The sequence below is a fragment of the Andrena cerasifolii genome, chromosome 8 (genome assembly GCF_050908995.1).
Source record: "Andrena cerasifolii isolate SP2316 chromosome 8, iyAndCera1_principal, whole genome shotgun sequence".
NCBI lineage: Eukaryota > Metazoa > Arthropoda > Insecta > Hymenoptera > Andrenidae > Andrena > Andrena cerasifolii.
Window position 1 is genome coordinate 4,982,293 of NC_135125.1, and position 24,233 is coordinate 5,006,525.

Consider the following 24,233-nt stretch of genomic DNA (forward strand, 5'->3'; position numbering starts at 1 on the left):
CGATTAATTATCTTGTAGCAACACCGCCGAACCCCGTCCATCGATCTTCGTGCACGTTCGGCGCCGTTCGGCGGCGATCGGCCGGCGTCGCGCTTTACTTCGCGAGCACCGAAAGGGCGGTGGGGCTCGCGAAGTTTCGGCCGCGGCGCTTTCGTTCATTCGTCGTTCAGCGCCCGGTGCGCACGTTCGCCGCGGTTTTCGCGCGTAACGCGGCTCGGCCCCGACGTGTGTCGTGTGTTCCCTGCGCCGATTAACGGTCATCGAATAAGTGATACGCCGTTTCCAACTGATCCGCCACCGTGCCGTGTAACGTACTGTCACCGTGCGGCGGGAAAGTGCGTGGTTCGCCGCGGAGGACTATTTCGAGCGCGGAGTGTGTACGAAACGCCGCTAGGAACGTGTCCGTCCTGTGACAGCTCCCGATTTCTGTGGGACTAACCGATCCGAAGTATTCGATCGCGCAGTGGCTTGGATGGTGTCTAGCCGCGTCGCCAACGGAGTGGATGATAAAAAATATATATACATATATAGAGAAGTACGGGAGTAGCATTCGAACGCGAACGGCACCGTCGCGAGTTACGTTTTTTGCTCGGTAGAAGAGCGCGACTGCGATCGTGCGAGCTGTGGGAGGTTAGGTTAGCCGCGAGCGGTCGACGTACTTTCAAGATCACGTGTTGAGTGTGAAATATATGCACATGAATCGTCCGAGTTAGGTTTGAACGCAGGCCTTTGTGTTTCGGAGTGCCTCGCCGCGAGGACCCTTGCGAAAGAAAGAATCGTGGCAATTAAAGTTGATACGTTACGCGTAACGGAGTCGGCCGACGTTTTTCAGTGTTGCAGCTCGATGCAGAGCTCGTCGCGCATCCCCGCCGCGTATTTAAAGTCCGCTACACACGGGAATTAATCCCAATTTATTTTTCCTCGTTAATTTTAACAAGCCAGGCGGACTCTATTATCAGCCTCGTCGATTTTAAGTCCGATCGGTGGTCCAAAGAAGCCACGCGTCTCTAGCAGGGCTCGCCTCCGAACGAATTGCTTCTTAGCTCGCTACGTACTCGATAAACTCCACGTCACTTTTTTAATTGCAGTTTATTTCTTCGCACCCCTTAATTCTTTTCTTCGCGCTTTGCTCGGCGCGTGAAGGTGTCGCCGAGGCGACGTTAGAATTAAAATTCTCTGCGATAATGGGGCGTGGATGAATATTCATAGCGACGAACGGAATATTTTGCGCATTCACTTCTTTCGCGTAGTCGACCTAGGCAACCAGCTGGGTGACTTAAAACGTAGATGTATCGCGGAATAATGAGGAATTGCCTGTTGCGAACGGAGGAGGGGATTTTATTCCGTTTACCGAGGGCATTGAGCGAGTCAATAGAACGAGTCCTGGCTTTTAACGGCAGATACAATAAAGAAGAGTCCGCGGAGAAAAGGGTCGCGATAAATATCGGGTGAAAAGGCGTCGGAACGCGGCGATTTCGCGGTCGCGGCTCTTGAATAGAGCCCCGTGCGATTGAATCTCGTGACGGGCCAATAATTTGCAATTAAACCGTCTAATCAACATTGTCGCGCGGCCTGTTGATGGCCCATGCCAGCGTGAAAGAGATAGCACTGCCTGGCAAAAACCCCTCCCAGTTATACCCTCCTCGTTCGACAGCGACGAACAATGAAATTGATCGGTAATTTTGTAGCGTGTAATCCCGCTGCCGCGCTACTACTCCCACTATTTTTGCCTCTCGTTTCCACTCCGCGTGTTCAGCTGCCACGTTTCGAAACCAGCTCGAGCCGTCCGCGTCGCGATAATTTCATAATCCGTTTCAACCTCGATTGCGCGAATCAACGATTTCGTAGCGCGCTTCGCAGCAATCTCGAGTGGCCATTTTTTTTTTCTCCTCGTTCGAACGTTTCAGAGATCGCAATTAATGGAGTAACTGCTATCCCCCCAGCCGTTAGAGCGCGTTGAAACTTGTTTTATGCCGGAAGAAATGGCCCGGAGAATGCATGCAAATTAACGAACTTACGCGGGCGCTGGGTGTCGCGAGGCGTGCGAACGCGGCGCGTAAAAACGATGAAAGACGCGATTCTGATTCAAATATACCGCTGTATTTAACTTTCCCTTCCATGCGTAAGGCGTTGAATGGGCGTAATTGATTCCTTTCAGAGCTCTGCGAATATCGTTTTTATTAGGTCTCGCGAGCTACTTAATCGTGTCGCGTAGATCTCTTCTTTTCAGCGATGCAATTTTTCACGAGGGACATTTTTGAAAGCGGTTGCTACGCTCACGCAATTTCGGTCTCTTAAATGTTTAGTATTTCTCGCAACGCACGACCTTGGTCGCGACTTTGGGGGGAAGTCGAGCGGTATACACGTTTCTTCTTCGCGTATTTATGTTCCTCGATTATCGCGTGATGTTCCAGCTCGTTCGAATGCGCTTCGGCATAAACGTTGCGCGCTAAACCAGCCTCGCGTAACTGGTAGCGCGGGTAATGTAAACTAAATAAACGTCCCTGCTAATCATCAGCCAGTGTGTCAGTGTTGTATTGTGTAACGAAGTGTAAACCAGCGAATTTGTGAAGCATCGACGACCGTTGACGAATTCGCTATTCGGTGACTGGATTACGGCGATTTGCACTAGTGCTGAGAAGAATATTATTCGAGATTATTGCGGAGGGACTGTGCTGCGTTTCGGGAGCGTCGATGGTCTCGCAGGATTGACGGATCGGCAACGAAGCATCGGTAAGTTTTGCACCGACGAAAGGAAATTGTTTTGTTGCTTTGTTAACCATGTATTTCGGGGGAAGAGATCCCGAATCGTTCTTTAGCTACGCGCTTTCGAATATAATATTGGCTGTACTTTCGAATGGCCCCAGTGGCCGATCGGCAGGAGATTTGTGGGGAGGGTGGGGAGGGTGTTTGGACCCTAAATCTAGAATTGTTGCTTCGGGAATTTGTTAGTTTACGAGATATTAATAAAAAAAAAATTTAGTATTTCTGTTGACCGGCGCCCCGGGGGACACCCCTCTGAAGGAGTCGGGGTGCCTTTTGAAGATTTCCCCAAGTTAAAAAAAATAATTAATAAAATAATTTTTTTTTTTAACGTGGAGACATCTTCGAAAGGCACCCCGATGCCTCCAGAAGGGAATCTCCCCCGGGCGCCAGGGTAGTGTGGGATTTTTACCCACTAAAACTCCACGGCCACTATGAAATTGTTAATAATTTACATGTAAATATCTCTATTATTATGTCGGACACCTATTTACTTATTTTCGACATAGATCCATCCTGCCAAGGCTCATCAAAATCGGTGTCTACCACATGGTGTCCTCCCCTTGTTAGGTGTTAAATGAAACAACGTGGCGTTTTTTTGTGGTATAATTTATTTATTTGAGACTTACATATACATTTTTTACGTCAAGTTCTAGAGATAATATGCAACAAATGACCGTCATTCGAATTCATGCAAATTTGGGGTATTTTTTTGCATTTTCTATGCGAAGAATTTGTGGGGTTAGATTTTCGATTTCGTTTTGAATATTGTCCTTTAACTGTTGCAAACTCTTTCGGTTATTCGCGTAAATCAATGCCTTCAGATAGCCCCAAAGAAAGAAGATTTTAAATATTCAGCTTAAGGGGGTATTCCACTGTGAACGGTCGAAAAATCAAGTTATTTTTAAAGATTTTTTTTCTCAGTAAATACAACACATAATGAAATAAATCTTTTTGATTATTTTTAAGCTACTCTTATATTATACCAAAAAAATTAAAGAGAATATTTTTAATTTGTTTTACTTGTTTTTTACAAAGCGTCAATATGGCACCTAAACAAAAACGGTATGTTCGTGGTGCAGGTGATTTCCCGGCTTAGGCTTATCGGAAACAAAAAATTTCGAAAAGATTCTTAATCTGTATGAGTGTCGTTATCGCCCGTAGCTCAATTAACAATTTTTATTGAGAAATAGCAAAATGGCGCCGGGTTGAAAGAAAAGTTCCCCAAAATGGTCTTCTCTTGATTGTTCCCAGAGAAAACTCTCGGTTACTTTTGTACAAAAATTGCTAATTGAGCTACGGGCGATAGCGACACTCATACAAATTAAGAATCTTTTCGAATTTTTTGTTTCAAATAAGCCTAAGCCGGGAAATCACCTGCACCACGAATATACCGTTTTTGTTTAATTGACGCTTTGTAAGAAACAAGTAAAAGAAATTAAAAATATTTTTAAAAAAATGGTGTAATATAAGAGTAGCTTAATAAATACCAAAAAGATTTATTTCATTATATGTTGTATTTACTGAGAAAAAAATCTTTAAAAATAACTTGATTTTTGACCGTGTACAGTGGAATACCCACTTAAGGGGCGTCCTTAAATTACGTAAGGGTAATTTTGGCGATTTCTTTCCCCCTCCCTCCCCCAGTATAAGAATTCCTAAGATTAGATATTCCAACCCCCTCCTTACGTAATATTTTTTGCAATTAATTTTTTCAGTTATTAAAATTCTTTTAAAGGTTTATATAATTCGTTTAACTCGGTTTCGGGAACTTTAAACTGAAACTACTTTTCTGGAACATTAATGATAGAATTTGTATTTATTGAAAATTCGGTCTCAAGATATTACGTGAGACGCTACCTGACTCCCCCTTCCTTGTAAGAAAACGTAAGAAATTCGCGACCCCCTCCTCCCCAAAAAGCCTTACGTAATTTAAGGAGGACCCCTAAGATCTCCGACGAATTGTTACGTAAAAACATCGGCACAATTTTTCCGCGTCCTTGAAGGGTACACTTATTCATCTTTATGGGCAATAAATTTCGTGAGTTCCTTTTATTGAAATGTCAAAACATCACTGACATGTAACTGAAGATAAAAAAATTACGAGCTATTAACATCAGATGATGACTTTTGTGCCACCTGTTACATAATGCCGTTTGCTTTGATAAATAATGCCTTAATTAAATGGCATTCAACCCAACTTTCAAACTTGAGTTTCTCGGAAACTTCGAAATTCTTGAACGAAAAGAATTTATTTTATATTCTTTCTGGCATATACTATGAATTTATTTTCGATAATAGTAATTGAATATTTTATCGTTCCATTCGATGAATCGGTGAAAAATTTGCAGTGTTTTTTTTTTTACTCTTTTCCACGTGTCTCTAGGACTTTATTCGGTGCACGTCTTTCGTCCTCAGGCGAAATAATTTACTATTGCAATATTAACATCTGCAAAGGACGTGTCTGACTCTGGCAAACAGATGATCCAGGACGTAAACATGTTTTGCAGATGTTAATATTGTAATAGTGAATTATTTCACCTCGAGACAGAACAGCAGTGTTCATTTATTTCCTTTGTTTAGTGCTTTTCATGGTAACCATATGCTGTCTCTTGTTAGCAAAAACCCCGTCAGGAAAAATGCAATAATATTCACAGGGAGAGTATTTTAGGTGTCCGCCTCCGATCATTTTGATTTTTGGATATGTCATAGAGGACCGAAAAATAAGAAATACGTGTTTTTTTATTTTTCCCTGTTTTCATATTTGAGGGGTGAAAACTGCGTTCAAAGTTAAGGGTTGAAAAATCATTTTTGTGGAATATCTCGAGAACTATTAGAGATAGGGGAATAGTGTCAATGGACGAATTTTGCGTCTTCGAATGCGAAATATGACTGACTCACCAGATTTTCAAAAATCCACAAAAATGACTTTTCAACCCTAACTTCGAACGCAGTTTTCACCCCCCAAATATGAAAACGGGGAAAAATAAAAAAACACGTATTTCTTATTTTTCGGTCCTCTATAACATATCCAAAAATCAAAATGATCAGAGGCGGATAACTAAAATATTCTCCTCGTCAGTCTCCATATTGGGCATCAATTAAAAACTCAAAGCAAAAATGTAGGTACAGCTTTTATAACGGGATATCTTGAAACATGTTTTTGGTGCAAATGCACTGTCCCACTTGCACTACTCTTCCAAATGCCTGTCCGTTATTCCAGTGGAAGTGTATTTAACTACTTTAGTAGCTTAAAAACAGTACTAGAGAATCAAAAATTAACTATAGACAGTGCTTATTAAATGAAATGCAAAATGACGAATTAATATGAGACGAGAGAAATCAACCTTGTCAGAGCTGGTAGGAATTTTTGGTTTTTGCATTTGGTACCGCGTCCGAAGTGAGAACAAGTTAACATCTTACCACATTAAATATAATTAGTAATCACTGTTGTGTTGTAATTTTGCAATATTATAAGAAGCAGTGCCGAATGCTTCGCTTCGGATTAAAGGCTCCGTTTCATTCGAAACTAAAATATATGAGAGTGCAAGCGTTTCTTCTTTCCCCGTGCTTGTTTGTTTCCCAGCGCCGAGGCGAGCTCGCGACTTCTGTTTCCGTAGTTGATTGTACTGTTTTGTCATTCGCGAATAAAGAAAGCGCTGAAAATCAATGCAAATAGCCATAGGAAGTCGAATTCGACGGGACCGTGAAACCAAGTTTGGCGATATTCGCGCGCATTTCAATCGAGGTGGGCGAGATTTAAAAGAGAACCGGCTCGACTAGCTCAGATTTATACAAATGCAGAACCTTCTAGTGCGCGACACGCGTTTCATCGAAACGCTCAACCGGGAGTTTTCGGGGGGCGGGGAACAAAAAAAGAAGAAATTTATCGAGCTTTGACAAAATGCATTCCCGATTTATGCCCGTCGTAGAGGGCTGTATTTTCGACGCACCTTCGAGACGATTTTCATTGAGATTGAACACGTGAAATATTCATGTCCCCAGAGTCGTATGAAATCCATTTTATCCGGAATGCCGTGGAACAGGCGTGTATATTTTTTTTTCTTTTTAATTCTTTTTTATTTTCTACGGCGAACGCGACTGCTTATCCGCCGTGACGTTTCGTGGTCTGTCAGTGCCCCTTTAATAGGGAGAGTTCTTTAGAACCGGGTTAATGTGACCTTAATTAGTTGCATTTCATAAGTGGATCTTTAATTGCGTAGATTCTGAATAAAAAAGGAATAGTTAAACACGCAGCGCGGATAATTATGCAGACCTAAATTTTCTGCTTAACGGTCTTAAATTTCTCACTGGGAAATGTGATCGTCAAGGGAGCTCAAACACTTGAGGCGAGCACTTTCATTTAAATGATTCCCAGCGAACATGATTTTGCGGATGCTTCCGAGTATGGACATCTTCCTCGTAATCAATACTCCCTCTTGGCAAATGCGACGTCGAATTTAATTTCAGTAAGATAGCAGAATAATGTGCCCAGAATTCAGCGAGTATGAGCAGGCAGAAAACGATGACTTCACATTGTCGTGGAGTTGGGCAGAGATGGGCAAAACTGTTATTTAAATAAAATTTCGTATAAAGAATAAAAGTTTAAAGAATAATCGTCGTTCGTTCGTTCGTTTAGATATTAGATATTTACATTTTCTACACAGCGTAGAATTGCATTAATGGAAATGTGCATCGAGAAAATTATCGATGACCCCCTTTCCGATTAATCCGTGTTCCCGATAGTTGAAGCTTGCTTGGGCTGCCCTTTATCTGGGATTATCGGCACTCCAGTTCATGAGTTCCAACTTTGCAAAATCGAACACCATGCTGTAACGTATTTACGTTTGTACTAAGAAAGATTAGGCTGCTTAATGTGATTTAAACTTGAGCATCTCTGCTGTCGAGAGATTGCTGCTAGAATTCACAGCTTTTACTCTTAACCGATTTTGTCTCCATATTGTGAACTTATGAATCGAGGGCTCGGATGCAATAAGGGGACTAGCGCTCGAAAATGCGAAAAAGTATTGTCCAAACGCTAAGAAAGATTGGAAAATTAAATTTTATTAAACTGAATTTTAAAAAATATAGTGTTGTACAGCTCGTCACGACACACAGTTTTTCTATTTACAGTTTGTTTATCCAATCATTACTATTCGAGCTAAAAATTATAAACAAAAATTTTTCACCGTCCAAATTCATTATTTTAGTGTGAAAATTGGTGAAAATCTTCCTTGTATATTAAGGAAAACTTTGTCGGTGCAAGTTATATGTACCTCAAAATTGCCTCGATACTTTTTAACGGCGAACGTTGAAAAACATGGGTTATGTTCAGTATTACTTTTTAATTAAATATTATTACATTTGTTAACATAATTTTATGCATACATTTTACGGTTTCTCTAGGGTTTTCTGAAGGTACGATTTAAGTTTCATAACGGTCCGTTAATATTTACTCAAGTTATCGCAATTTATGTTTAAAGAAATAATGATTTTGGACGATGAAACATTTTTTGTTTATAATTTTTAGCTCGAATAGTAATGATTGGATAAACAAACTGTAAATAGAAAAAACACTATACTCTTTAAAATTCAGTTTAACAACATTTAATTTTCCAATATTTCTTAGCGTTTGGACAATAATTTTTCCCATTTTCGAGCGCTAGTTCATTTTTCGGGAATTTATTTTAAAGAAAGTATTTCATCGATCTTTCTGAAACTTTCAGGATATTGTATTATCAGATTAAGATAGATAAAAAAAAAAATTGTATTAAAAAAGAGCGGCAAATAACAGAGTTATACGGGATTATGCCTAGTCCGTTGGCGACGCACTTGTTCCACTGCAGGCAACGTAGCGTCTACTGTACTCATCTGAATCCAAAAATCGAACACCTTTTGTTTACTTTATGAGTGCACGCACAAATCGTATAAATTCATAACTTAAAAGATGCAAAATTGAACACATGTCGGCGTTTTTAAAAAAAGTTCACTTTTTCCAACGAAACTTTGCCTTAAACGTGTAAAAAAAGTTAATTATTTAAACAATATCATTATACCAATAGCTAAGCTCTGCGACGAAAATGTTCGCAAATATCCGTGCACAAGGTGAAGTCGATTGGTTGAATATTTTTAGAGTTACATTGCCTGCCAATTGTAAAACTGTCGTTTCGAGAGAAACACATTTAAAGTTTTCTGGTAATCTGCTACATCCTTTTTATTTTTCCGAATTTCGTTTCGCGGCTTTGAGAACATATTACCGTGATGTTCAACTATTGATTTATGCAAAAAAAAATCGGTTTCTTCGCCCCACTACACCAGGCTCCCCCCTTAACTGCATTCAAAATTTCAATGAAATCGGTGGACCCAATCTCGTGCACTGTTCTCGTGAGTATCAACTTAATTCCCAGAAGATTCTTCATGCTTCGTAATAAGCTGTTTCGAATAATAAGCTGTTGGATTCGAAAGTGACATACGTTTTAGAGGTGTAGTCAGTGGGATAATGTAATTCGGAATATCGAAGTAGGATGTATGATGGAGAGCGTTGAATGTCGCGCGGGTACGAGCACGGATACGCGGAATTTCGAAGCGTGATTCAAGCAAGGTGTAGGAAATCAACCGTGGTAGCCGAAGTCTAGAACGTGCCAAGCCTATTTCGAAAGAGTTACTGGGCGACACTAATGTCAGTAATACCAACCCTGCAACCGCCGCGGTATTTCGACCCCAAAGCTGCTGCACCCGCGTACTGGAATCTGTCCAACGGATATACATACCTTACGCTAGTCACTCCCCCGCTTCCGAAAACTGGGCGTTTGTTAAAGGGGACGGGATTCGCGCGATACACGATTATGCAATGAACAGGGGGAGTTCTTATTTCACTTGTCCGGTTTATCGAAGGTGTTAACGCGCTTAAGGGAGGATGCCTCGCGAGGTCGAAGGATTTTGTGAATTTTTTGCACAGAAACTGTTCGACGAATTAATTTGCAGTTTGGCAGGATGTTTTATAGTGGCTTCTACTATTATTCTGAATTTTTGCGTGACGGTGAAAAGAGCGTAGCAGATACAGAGTGCTGACTGAGAGCGTTGAAAAAAAACGGGTGGTTCTGACGTTGATGGAAAGTACCCTAAGGATTACCTGAAACACAAATAGGAAAAGAGATTCTTAATCTAATGAATGAGACTATCTGTGGTAGTAGATTTGTTACCGTTCCTTTTATATTTAAAGGAGCTTTTTCTCGATTTTTGAGCGAAAGTGATTCGACTTTCTCAGACGGCAGCTTTTTTAACATTTTTTTTTATTTTCCTTAATGAATCTATTACCGCATGGAGCTAAAGAGTTTGCTGCCACGTAAATTTTAGGTATTTATAAGTCGTTATGTTTTATATTTTTTGGAGAAATCTTGGTTATTTACGTATTACACCCTTACAAGAAATCTTAGCTTTCATATTAGTGATGTGCGATATTGGTTCCAACTATCGATAATGCTTATCAATAGGTATATATTTTTTCGTTCAATATCGATGCATGAAATATATTATTCAAAAAGTATGGATATTGCTAATATCGATACGAAGATCGTATGAATTTACCAATTAAAAGATAAGCTACATATATTCAAGAGAATATTATTTTTGATTAAAAAGAATTTTCTAAGATAACAATTTTTATGTAGTACCGTTAAGAAATTATTTTATTTAATCTAAGATTTAAAAGTATTACAATGAAAACAAGTAATCTACTTTCCAAATCGTATTTATAAAGGAAACTAGAATTTTTATTTTAATAAGAAATATCATAGAATATAGAAATATCATATATAGAAAAAAAATCTTTGTTAGATACTGTGTTTTCGTAATGAATAATTAAAAGACACTGAAAAGAAATGTGTAGTTTCGTTTGGTAAAAATTGCGGAACGGTTGAAACCTTTGAAAGTATAAGGATTTAGGAAATCTCCGTTGCAAATGTTCAGAATATGGTGCGCACATATTGGCTTTAAGCAGGTTTACATTCTTTAGTAAAATGGCATTAAGAAACAGGCAGGAAAAACGAAGATTATGTTTACAATATCGCTAAAATATTCAAATTGAAAAATATTCTGTTCATTAGCGCGTAAACTAAATTCTTATGCTTACAAGATTAATCACTATTCATCATTTGTATATGTATAGGATGGACAAACAGGAAATTCTACAACTTTTGATTTTCGGTAAAGCCTCAAAATGAATAAAATATAACTGTAGTGAATTCAGAATTTTGCGCGGTGAATGTAAGATTGAAGCTGTTCGATTAAAAACTGTTTATGCTTTTAAAAAGTATTCGAATTTCTCTTATTTTATGTGAATTATAAGAAATATAAACTGAATATGAAATTTAAATAAACAAAAACAAAGAAAAGAATGTATAAAGTTTGCATTCATTTCACAATGCACATTGCACTTTAAAAGATAAGAACACTAACGGTGATAGAACCATATGCATAATTACTTTAACTATTAAATGTTAAGCAGCTGCTTATCCAATTCCGCGTGATTTTAAAGTTTCCGCACAAGAAGGATTGCCAATTTTCATTTCATCACGGCGTTACGTGTGCGTCCTCAAACGTGGCAACGTATAAGTGCTACATTCCTCTGCGTAATAAGAAAAATTCTGAATACGTGTGACTATATCAGTTTCGCCTACCCTAAGTTTCGAGGCTACCCCTTCGTAGGCGTGAAATATTCGCCGGAGATACGGCAAAGAAGTGGCACAGTGAGGACGCAGCCAGTATTCATTTTCACGTTCCATTTCCTGATACTCTGCGAGATGCTTTCAAGGGCCATTCAAAGTTTCTGAACACTGCTCTTCTCATCGCACTTTCTCGGCGAAAATAATCGAATCGAATAGTCTCATGGCATCGACGCAGTACCGTTGAAGAGAAATATATAAGCATGCCGTTCGAAATTATATAAAATACTTCCTTACCGCTTTTGCAGCAAATGTTTATCCATAGCTATATGAATTTTGAATTCATTAACTATTCAAAATTAAGCTCCTTTAATGTGCATGTAAGCAAAGATGGTGATATTCTAAAAGTGGATATGACAAATGAATATATTCAATGTGGCATGTTATACGAGTTTAACTAACAATAAGAGAACAATGCAAATGTATTTATATTAGTTTTATAGTATATATTAATATAGTATTAATATTAAATCAGTGAAAAAAGCTGATTCAAGAAATGACATCAAATAAGGAAGTCGCAAATGTAATTGATGAATTTTTTCAAACAAAATCGAATGAAATTTTTGCAAAAAGTATTGTAAAAAATGAGAAAAGATAAAATATACATCATTGATGATAAGTAGCAGAAAGTTGTTTCTGCTCATTAGGGTGTGTTAATTTTTTCAGTGTTTCAATTTTAAAAACGATTAGTGGAAAAACGATACCATTTCAGGTTTAAAATTAACCACTACCATTAAATTTGGTGTGATACATTATTTACCTAGTGGGAATTTCAGTTGAAATTATAGAAAAATACGAAAATTATTAAAATTATTAAAAAAAAATTAATAATTGAGCTTATGAACCGCAATAGGAGCAAACAAGATATCGCTTCCTTGGTGGAATTTGTTAAATAGCATTAAATTTACTACATAGATGACATATGGCTAGATCTGTTGATAAAGTTGCATATATTTTCATTTTGTAATAGGTAAATACCCGTTTCCATACATTTTCACGTGAATGTAATAAATACTAATTTCCACATATTTTTATTTTCATTTTCATTCTTTTATGTAAGCAAGGCTCACTTTAAGCAGTATATGATTATGTAGTTTGTAGATAAATCTTACTTAATTTTCACTTTTTTCAACTGTGATTTGAAGTAGCTAAACCCCACTCGAATCAATCTCGGAAGATAGTTTCAGATTCAGGATTAAACGCAGCATTAGGTACTTTGTCACTAGTCACTTTAAAATTTTCAAAATTTTTAAATTTACCCATAATATTGACACACCTTAATGCTCATCTAACATAGAAAGGTACATACCGAAAAATTTGTATTATTACGAATTATATACAATACTTATGAGTTGATTAATTACAACCCTGTAAAAATATAAGTATGGCATATCTGTTCCCCACGATAGCTGTGGAAAAACTACGTAGGTAGTAATAGCTGTTGCATGGCTTGAAACCGTGCAAGAGGGAGTGAATACAGCTTGATTTAATTTCGCCGGTGTCTGTCCCCTGTGTATCTCGTGCTGGACAGGACCATGGGAAAGGGTCCTGAAATTCTCGAGTGACACCAGGCCAATTTTCAGAAGGGTTCGCCGAGTGGACGACAAACATGCGCTTTTGAATTTCCCTGCCGTTCTATTCTGCGAAGAATGGTGCCAGTAAGCGTCTCGACTAAGTGCTTTGCTGTTCAGATACGAGCTTTTCGAATATAGCATGGCTCACTGACAACGAGCCTCGAGTTGTTTATCTGTCTCGATCTCGTGCACCGTTTGCGAATCTCTCATCATCTCTGATACCATATCGCTCCCGTCGTTTACTTCGACTTTCGGCGATTACCCTTCCGCGGGGGCGTGACGAATCCCGCGTGTCTTTTAACAAACTTTAACAGCGACCACTGGGGAATTTCATCCCTTCGCTGCGAGGATAATCGTGCGAGCCTTAATTTTTGTGGGAACCGAAGTCCGCGCAAGTTTTAGGGGGGCTCAATTGAAACAGAGGAATTGCGTAATTTTGTAAATTTGTTAAAGAGATAGTGGGACATAGTGGGACCGTTTTGATAACTGCATAAGTATTGATTTACAGAAAATTAGTTTAAGTGAAAACGGGTAGCACAGGTACTTGCTACACGGGCGAAACTCGTTTGCTTATATCTTTATAGAGCAAGCAGCATGCCAGAGGTTTCGCTAATACATTCTTGACGAAGAATGCAGAGGTGCAAGCATATCGTTTCCTCGCAATCTCCTATAAAGCATCAGTGTCACCTTCGGAATTAAGTTCGACTTGAATGGCGGCGTTGAGGAGGATCGAATTGCACGGCAATAGGCAAATGTATCGTCGCAAAGACGCCTCCGCGATTAAACGGTTGTTTTAATTCCAAGGCTGAAATTCCAGCCAAGATTGCCAGCGCAGAGGCGAAAAACTCTCGAGCGTAACGAGTTAATCCTCGGTTAGTTCGAGATTACGGGTAGACAAGTTTCCCACGTCTACGACGCTTCTGGTCGTTGGCCACGGACGTTCTAATTTTTTCCCCGACGCTCGCGTGCACCGAAACGGCAGAAACGATAATAAAATCCAGGAAACAATAGACGGGGACGCGGAACAATCGCGATACGCGCTTTTCCACGTAATTGAAATGGAATGCGGAATGCACGACGAATTTCTAGAAAAGTTTCCAGCCGCACGCACACACGTACAAGCACGGGGAACGGCGGCCGAGGGGCGAGGGGAGTGGCGGGGGCAATGTTGGTGGACGCGTTCGAGAATAACGGATAGGGGTGGCCGGGGGTGGAAGGGATATCGGACTGACATGGGAGAAAGGATTTTAATATAAAATGCCAAGCGTTCCAAGTCCTCAGTTCCAAAGCTTCGGTCGGGTCTTGACAGGCGAAAGCGCTTTCGCGTTCATCGGATCAAGTTTCTTTTCTCGGTGTCGTGTGCCTTTGACTCCCTCGCATCCCTTTTATCGCTTCAGACCGAACTCGATCTCTGTTGTAATTAACGGATTACTCACGGAGTTCTCGCGTTTCAACGGGGGCGCGAAAATATTCTCGCCTGTTTTTAATGGCCGTCGGAAATTACTGTATGTGGGGCACGTTTGGACCGGAGGACCGCCATTTCGCGAACTAATAGAGAGACATGGCTATTGGGCCACAGGAGTTCTGCATCATACGGCTCTTTCCTCGGCTGGGTATTCGCCATTTTCGCTGTAGCCGACTTGATATAAATATCCGATATTCGGGGTAGGAAAAGAATGTAGAGGGCAGAGCTGTTTAGGGGAGACCGGGGCAAAGCGACGCGAAAACAGTTCGATGTCGAATAAAATTTTTCCAATAAAAATCTGTGGAAATAGATTTATAATATAATTTGAGCATTACTATTGATTAATATTTGAAATATCGAAGTTGAAATATTTGATAAGAATATTTAAATATGCCTTTTTGAAAGTAGAAGCAATAATTTCCCACGGTGACACTTTTCGTGCGGTATAAAATTGTACAACTTTCACCGCGGCGTCAAGCACAGTCGTAGATTCTTTAATAATTTTAAATTGATAAACAATACAAGTTGAATATTTTTATGTATATATAAATATGCGTGTGCCAGTCAGATTTTCATGTATTTTAGCTGCTCCATCAATAATACAACAGAAAACAGTAATATTTAACGTAGGAGTCTCAATGGCTGACTTATGCGTGCTTGTACTACTGCAAAACAGCAGGAGTAAGCACTGGAATTATGAGGACAGCAAGTTGTCCATTGAGTATATTCGATTTTTATAGAAATATTTCAAGAAAAAGTTGCACTACTTATAAGTAGAATTGAGGTCTAACGTAATATGTTAAAATTCTGCTATGATATTTATACAGGGTGTTCCAAAAGAGGTGGACCACCTAAAGAACATGCTTAGTTTTGAAGATATGATAGAATGTTCCAGGCATAATTTGCATGCTTACGAAAGAGTATAATGATGCATATAATTTTGTTTTTGCAAGGTAATTCTTTCTTAGTCGTTAAGATCATTAATATTTTTCCAACGGAACCACAGATTTGTCTGTTACATATTATAACTGACATCCAGACAGGTTTATTCGTCTATTACACAGCACGAAGTACTGAATCAATTTAGTGAATAGATATTACACTTCACCCCATCATTGATAGTAAATGTAAATGTTCATTTGTAGCGAAGGGTAGATAAATTTCAAGTTTAGAGACTGAAATGTTTATTGCCAGTAACTGTCTATCACAGATTACATTAAAATATACATAGATTTATTTTTTTATTTGTCCACTCTTAGCAAGTTACCTTCGAACAAAATATTATTCTCAAACGCCCATGTACTTTTCAACAGTTAACTTTCTATGAGTATAAATTACAAACTTAAAAGACAAATGTCCACAGAACCAAACTAGACAAAAAGAACGTATTCCCCAACTCTTAACACGTGCATTACAGATTTAAATCTTTCCTGGAATGTTCCCAGAATATATCGAAATTAAACCCTCCAAAATAGGGCTACAATCTAGTAAATCAATGAACATAACGTTTCCTGTTACAAATCACACGCTCTAAATCACGCAAGCATCCATTTATTGCGGTTTTACATATTTTCTTAATGAACGCTGATAAACACCCAATCGTTTGTTATTTATACGTGAACACGAGCATTTCTAATTTACCCGCACCTAAATTATCAGTTTCAAACGTGAACCGTAATCGATAGTCATTTGTCGAGTGCTCCCTCGAGCACAGACATTCATATAAACTTTTACTGTGGCAAACGTTTAACATCTACGATGTATACCGCAGTGCAACGCTTTCCACAATGAAGCAGCGTGATAAATATAATAGCGCAGCGGTCCTAAGTAGTTTACCTCTACGACATCGATACCTAAATAGTCGAATATTCTAAGCAAAACGCACTGGAAAAAGTTCTCTTTCGTCAGTGTTTCTCAACCTTTTTAGAGTCGCGATTCCCTTTTATAATATTCAAATAACCTGCGACCCCCTCCCCCCAATATAAGGTAAGGTAAATTTAATAAAGCAGAGAAAACAAATGAAAATAGGTATTTCAGAATATACTTCCAATTTAATAATGTTAACAAAAAAAAACAAAAATCGTGTCGACCCCTCAGAAAACACTGGGAATCACTGTCTTATAACCGTAAACGTTTCTCCGTTTTTACAGGGTGTAACTGAAAGAAATGGTCAAAGTAGGCGCATATTTCTCCTCCTCCTTTCCAAGGTTATAAATACGTGTTCTTTACAAATTAGGGGTTCCGCAAAATTGCCTGTTAAGTGTAAAGTGCGGTTAAAAAAACGGTTTTCAAAAGCCGGGTTTAAAAACAGTTTTTTTTTAAAATGAATTTGTAAAATTCGAATAACGGGTTTCCAATTTAAAAAAACTGAATTAATGTAAAAATGAATTAATTATTTAATTAAAAACGTTAATATTTTACTTGAAATCGCCTCGGACACAAGCATATTGCAGTAGACACAGTTTACTGTAAAACTAATCTTCATAAGTTCAGTTCATATTTTCGGAATAAAAATACTAACAAGGGGAGGACACCATGTGGTAGACATCGATTTTGATGAGCCTTGGCACGATGGATCTATGCCGAAAATAAGTAAATAGGTGTCCGAGATAATAATAGAGATATTTACATGGAAATTATTAAAAATTTCATAGTGACTGTGGGGTTTTAGTGGTTAAAAACCCCACAACTACACTGGCGCCCGCGGGGAATTCCCTTCTGGAGGCGTCAGGGTGCCTTTTGATGATATATTCACGTTAAAAAAAAATTATAAATTATTTTTTTTATAAATTATTTTTTTTAACTCGAGGAAATCTTCAAAAGGCACCCCGACTCCTCCAGAGGGGAATCCCTGCGGGCGCTAGGGTAGTTGTGGGATTTCTACCCACTAAGACCCCACAGTCACTATGAAATTTTTAATAATTTCCATGTAAATATCTCTATTATTAAGGCCCATTGTCAGAAACGCTCGGACACCTATTTACTTATTTTCGACATAGATCCATCGTGTCAAGGCTCATCAAAATCGATGTCTACCACACGGTGTCCTCCCCTTGTAAATGAAATAAGGATTTATAATTTATATTTCGTACGGATTTTAGTTATTTTTTCATTTGGTTTTGTATGCATTGTATTTTACTGTGTTATATTTTTGTAGATTCATAAATATTAAATGAACAAAAAACTTGTACGGATTTGTACGGATTTTAGTTAGTTTATTTTTTTTCCTATTCGGTTTTGTACAGATAGAGTGTATTTTATTTTGTCATATTTGTGTAATTCCATAAATATTAAAAAAAAACTGAATAAGTACAAATATTTATTTTCTATTTTAATAATATTTTTTGTGAAAATTTAAAAATCGGTTTAACCGGTTTCTGGGGAATAGTAAAATTCGAAAACCGGTTTATTTTCCAAAGTCGTTTTTTGTGTAAACCCTAGTGGTGTGTCAAAAATCTAAAAGAAATTGAGCTCATCACTTAATTAGTGTTACATAAACTAAGTGATAAATTCATTTTTTTAACATTTTTTACTTACACCACTTTCATAATCGCCGGCACATTTATATCTCGCCGTGCAAGAATTTTTCTACCCACGGTTTTACGATCTTCCTTCGTCGTAAGCAGAATACGCTGCCAAAGGTTGGCCCCCCATTCCCATTACATCCTGCGCATCGTCTCGCTACTAATACTCGGACGCCAAAAGGGGATAATCTCCTGCCTCCTTCCACGAATCATTACTCTTAATTTCTACCCGGAAAAATACGTGCACCTCGAGCGTCTCGTCTCATCTGCCATTCCCTCTCCGACTCCATTTTCTTTATCTTCGTCCATTGTCGTTAAGTCGGATCGCAGTCGGTGTTTCCTAATGCTCGATACTTTTTCACAATCCATCCTCAGATCCTTCTCGCCCTGGTGGATCGATCCTCTCATTTTCCATTCCCTTTCCAGGCCTTGCCTGGGCTCCATGGATGTCGATCTCGACGCGATTCCTACGGCGAGTCTCCGTTCGACTTCTAGTATCTTCATCCCCGCCTAGGCGCCCCCGGTTGGGGGGGTGGGAGGCTCAGCAGTTCAGCACGGTCACTCTGAATTACCAATGAGCATTCCGATCACGTTGTCCCGCGCGTGCTTTTCGCGCTGAATAGCAGCCGACCCGAGGCCAACGGGAAAACAAAGAGGACGGGCAAATGGAAAAAACGCGGGGGAGAAGCGAGTCGCGTGGACGCGCGGGGTTAATTCGATTTGGTGCACGCGTATAGCCGTTTTTTAATTGAACATTTTTTTTTCTTGCACCACGTAACCTCAACGCGCGTGCGTTCCCTCGCGCCACCACCGGGGCAATTGGGTGGCAGTGTTTCCCGGCGAAATTTTTGCTGTTAAATCGTGGAAAGTTTTGGTTAGGGTGTATGTTGCTTTAACTAGAAACGGGGCTCCAGCTGGGCGGTAAATATAGATCGAATTTTGGTTGTGGATAGGGGAGGGGTGGTTTGATGATTAATTTGTCAGTCGTTGGTCTGAAAAATGCAGTAGCTGTTTTTGTTTACGGAAGAAGTGGTTTCGTTATGAAATATGAAATGTACAGTATTCTTAGATGTGTACGAGGGTATATAAGTGCAAAAGAAATAAATAATAATAATGTAGCATGTTTTCCATTAACGCTGGACATTTAAATCGTTAATTGTTTCAGTGTGTCCTTTTGAATTGGAAGCTTGCTATCGTATTTTACATCTTAGCAGACTTTTAATATTTGCAATCGAAAAAGATATAGCGAAGTGATTGAAAAATGAATGCCAAATGACTTTAACGTATCTTCCACTTCTTTTTTATATAAACATCTATTATTTATCATTAAATATAAAGGAATTCATGATGACGAGTCTCCACAAGTATATTTCGCAGACCAATTGTAAACGAGGCTATTTGTAAAAAGCCTAGTCTTTTTACTAAACCTTTACCTAAATTAGGCTGAGGAATCATAGCCTTTTTTAATAAAAAGGATAGAGACCTAACCCAGAGCTTCAGCCTTGTAATGGACACTTTCGACAACAAGCAGTATTAAAGTATTACATACATAAAGGCTATGATTCCTATGTTTAATTGAGGTAAAAACGTTTTGTCGACAAAAAGGCTAGGCGTTTTGTAGAAAGGCTGATTTTACTGTTTTAGTGTACCTAAGGGGAAAACAGGGAATGTGACAAAATAGTTTTATCGAGATAGTTAAATTTTAATACTGTTGCGTCGGGGCGTCCCTACCGCAGGCCACCCCGACGCAAAGGAGTAGAATAATGATCAGACGGGCGCACACACGACTGAACTATATTGTTACACAGAGCAATAGTTTACAAAGGTAAAATCCGCACGTCCGAACGCGATGGCGTTCGGTACAAGACCGTCTTCTTCTTCATAGCTAATCGTCCTCTTAAAGGGGCCGACCTTCTTCTATCTTCAGCTACGAGCACCAGTAGGCTATGCACGGGCCTATACCCGGTGCTTGCAACAATACTTTTAGTCCACCAGTAAAGAAACAAGGTTCAATAAATTTATCTGCATTCTTTATAACTGTTGGTTGAAAAGTATAAAATGAATATTTATTCAGTCGTAGTGTCAGTATAGTGAAGACAAAGAAACAAAAGACGGTACAGACGCCGTTTTTGTCCAGCGCATGCTTTGCACAATGCAAATTAAATTAACCGGGCTAACACGCGAAGTGGATAAGTATTCAAATAATTAAATAAATAAGATTAAACGTGGGGTCCATTTCACGAAAAGGCCCACATTTTAAAATCGAAATCGTGGTGTAATCGATATTTTCTTTCCGGTCACAGTTGGAGGACCCATTTCACTTATTTTTCTAGCTTTTACAACCCTATTTTTCTTAATTTTTCCAATTTTTCGGGAGCTCCGTGGCTCTGAGGCGGTTGCCTCTTTCGCCAACAGATTAAGGTGGCACTGATGCTTATACCCTAATTCGGCATCAGAAAAAAATAAGCAATAAAATGATAATTCTTTTACATTCTTTTAATATTTTTTCAAGTTCGAACAGAGCACCATCCTGAAACAAAATAAGAAATTTCCACTTCTATTATTATCAAAACGAGGAAAGCCACTTATTTTATTAATTTCAGATATTTTGTTTCTTATTTACTTGTTATGCACGAGATAACGTCTCATAAAATAACTCAGACTTAGGATCGCAACATTTTTTTAAAAGCCACGATGGCTTTGTATTTTGCTTTTAAAATAGTCAAGAGTTCTGTGTGTGTGCCTATTGACAAGTTCGAGCTCTCCTTTTCTTCTATTACTGTTTCGCCTTTTTTTAAGGGAGATGAGATTACTCAACCAATAGCCATTAAAATATGTAGATGGTTCGATAAAAAATATCACCTAATACTCGCATTTCCTTCACTTGCTGAATGGGGAATGGGCATCTCTTCGGGGAACGGCCATTCCCTTATCATAATTTCTTGTTTCACCATCACGACAGGAGCTTCTGCTTAGGCAAAAAGGGGGGAACATTCTATGTTTTGTTCCAGTGCAGAATGGACATTATCTGTTTTTAACCAGTACACCAAAACATTAACGCTATCTTACGGGGCATTTGAACTTAATAACCATTTGTAATTCGACAGTTATGTAGACCCAGTTGCCACCAACAAAATGTGCTATAAACTGTAAAATCACAACAAATGGACATTCCTCGATTTCCCCCTTACCTTTAATTGTCCTACGATATACATAAAGAAATAATAAATAATAAAAGGCATCGCTAAACTAGTCCAGCCCGTAAGGTTCCTCCAAAGAGCACTCACACTTCCAACGCAGGCTCAAAACAGCCAAACGTCGATAGTTCTCTAAATCTGTGCGACGTAGACACGGGAAACTTATTCCCAAGAAATGTCTCGGCGTTCCAACGGTTCACGTTTATGCTGAAGAGTCCAGGGTCGCATTAAAAATTCATTTTTCATCGGAAATCGAAACTGCTAGAAATTCTCCCGACGTTTCCACGCTTCTCTGAATGTTCCTGGAGTTTCCAGCAGGGAGATGGAAACTGAGGCGCCTCCTCTTTCGGGCCAGGTCCTGTATTTTCTAAATTTCTCCACCGCCGGTGTACACCTGCTTACCTGTTACCATATTCCCCCTCTCCTCCTCGCGGCCGACCACGGAAACCTATTTTTCATCGATAAAAATCAATGGCACATTTTGCGCGCATCTAGCACGCGGAGCACGTCTGAATAAAAGGCACTTTCCTCGCCAAGCACCTTGAATTCGCAGAATCCCATAAGACGCTTAACCTCTTGACTTTCATCCCTATTCTGTGGGAACGCATCGTCTGACTTGAACCTCTTCCTCATCCTCTTTTCACACTTCTTCGTTTCCATTTATGAAAGCATCTGCCTTGAGGCCTGGCCCAAACATTTTTCACCTCCTCTTCGTACAAGTTCGACGCCTCTTGGCCTGTATGAAAACACTTCTGGCACCCATGATTCTCAATCTCCTTGCGACAACTCATGGATGATATCGATTTTCTTTATATTGGATTGGAAAGTGTATTACAAACTTTCCTTGGGATTATTCAAACTAAGGCAGGCAGTGGGTTCAACTTGTATAGCCGAGAATTGTGGTTAGATTACTGATTAATAATTGACGTAGTTCAGGTTTCGTCTAAGATTAAACAAAAATGCAAAGGAGGTGTATGAATGCCGGTTGAGTTGTGATTCGTTCGCACTTCAGAGTTTATTAATGTACCTACATCTCTTAATGAACGTTCAGTGGTATCTCATAGTTAGGAGCGCGCATAGTTGCGAGCAAGTTATAAAAGAAATTAACGTTTCTATTTAAAGTTCAAAATTACTCTTCGCATTAACATCTGCTTTAACTGTTTATAACTTTTTAATACCATTAGAAACTTGAATACTTAAATAATTTTGTTACTGGCTAAAGCAACTGATGCACAGCGCAGAGTAGTTGCTCCCCTAAAAGTGTTTGGAGAACACAAAAGTGTACATAGCTAAAAAATTAATTCTTATGAGACATACTGTGTGTACGTAAACTTGTTCCATTAGAATGACGTGTAGGATTAATTCTACGAGACTATCCTGTATGCTTTTAATACCTTGCCCATGTACAGATGTATAGAAAATAGAAACCAATATTCTCATATTTTGATTTTAAGGGGAGGTTCCGATCTAGAGCCCCAAAAATAGGTGATATTTAGGAATTAATTAAAGGAAAACTACTATATATAATTTAATGGGACTTTTTGCATTGTATTAAGTATGTCTTAAGTTATAGAAATTTATTTTTTGTTTTATAATTAATCATTGCAGACGGCCCTGGGTAGCCGTTAAAGTCAAGGCGTCAAAAAAATCATCCAAATCGGTGGGCGCTGTATCTCCAAAAATTATTATCCGATTCGACCGAAACCTTTTTTATTTTGAAGATTATTCTTTTGTCTAGGGGGGGGGGACTAGAAAAATTACAAAAATGACATTTTTTTAGAAAATAGCGACACTTCAACTTTGAAATCACTTTTCCCTGTATTTTTCGTCCATTCAACGCCTTTCAAAAATTACAAATTTTTAATTTTTTGTAATTTTGTCTAGTTGTCCCCTAGCCAGAAGTATATTCTTCAAAATGAAAAAAGTTACAGTCGAATCGGATAATAATTTTTGGAGATACAGCGCCCACCGTTTTGAGAAGACTGTTTCGAGAAAAACGCGTTTAAAGTTTTACGTGAGTGCCGAGTGTTACCCATGCATTTGCCGCTACTCAAATGCCTATAACTTCGGGAATTTTACGAATTTCAACAAATCCTTTTAAACACGTATTCCTAAAAGATTGAACATTCGTAAAATGAAATAAAAAAATCGACATTTAGACCGGAACCTCCCCTTAATGTATTATGCATTTAATTTGCTTAGCTGCTTTGTTGACCGCAAATTTATGTCAGCGCAACGAAATGTTTCAGCCTACCACGTCGTTAAACGCACTCCAACTTCTCTCGAATTAACATTAATGGCAACACGATGCCTTTCTGCACCCGCAGTGAATGAAAGCCAGGCTCTTGATACTAGCAGGCTTCAGGATCAATTGCATAAGTAATTTTCACGCTACTAATTCCCGCTCTGAATAACAGCGTTCATCCCCTCGTTGGTCTTATAAATTGCACGTCAGAACACTCGTGGTCTTCTCATTAAAAATTTATCTTCTTGTGCCGTACGCCGCAACCGCGCGGAGGGTTGGGCGCCTGGAGACTTCCCGCGGGAACGTATTGCCCAAGCAGACCTTGCTCTAGGCGGGCTGTGGCAAATTTTCCACAAATTTGCCAGGAAAATACTCTTTCTACCCGCCAAAAGGTCGCCCGGCCGGCCAGGATGCCTGGACTTCAATTAAATTCCTGAAAGTTCCCAAGTCCACCGCGTGGCCGCGACGCGGCCACGGGACGACATCTGACGGGGAATTTAATTAAAAAAGTGCAAACGTGCAATTTTTTCAAAGTTTCCGCGAATAATTGGTCCTCAGCCCCGGCAAGGAGAAATCCCGTCGACGGTTTGTCCCTCCGTCCGATGATACCACACTGGGTTGACGGCTGTCCAGAGTTTGTCAAATTCTTGACTCCCTTCCCTTAGCTGGTCCCCTTGCACTCGACTTTTCGTAACGCTCGTGCATATGCACGTGTGAACAGTGGATGATTGACGTTGCCTAT

General features: G+C 39.1%; 1 long non-coding RNA gene across 1 annotated transcript in view; it reads left to right on the plus strand.

Annotated features, from left to right (window-relative positions):
* Nucleotides 1-558: 558 nt before the first annotated feature.
* Nucleotides 559-24,233, plus strand: part of LOC143372286 (uncharacterized) — a 158,467-nt gene continuing 134,792 nt past the window's right edge. The window contains exons 1-2 of the long non-coding RNA XR_013086263.1: nucleotides 559-655; nucleotides 2,415-2,733. This is a non-coding gene — a long non-coding RNA (uncharacterized LOC143372286). The remainder of the gene's footprint in view (nucleotides 656-2,414; nucleotides 2,734-24,233) is intronic.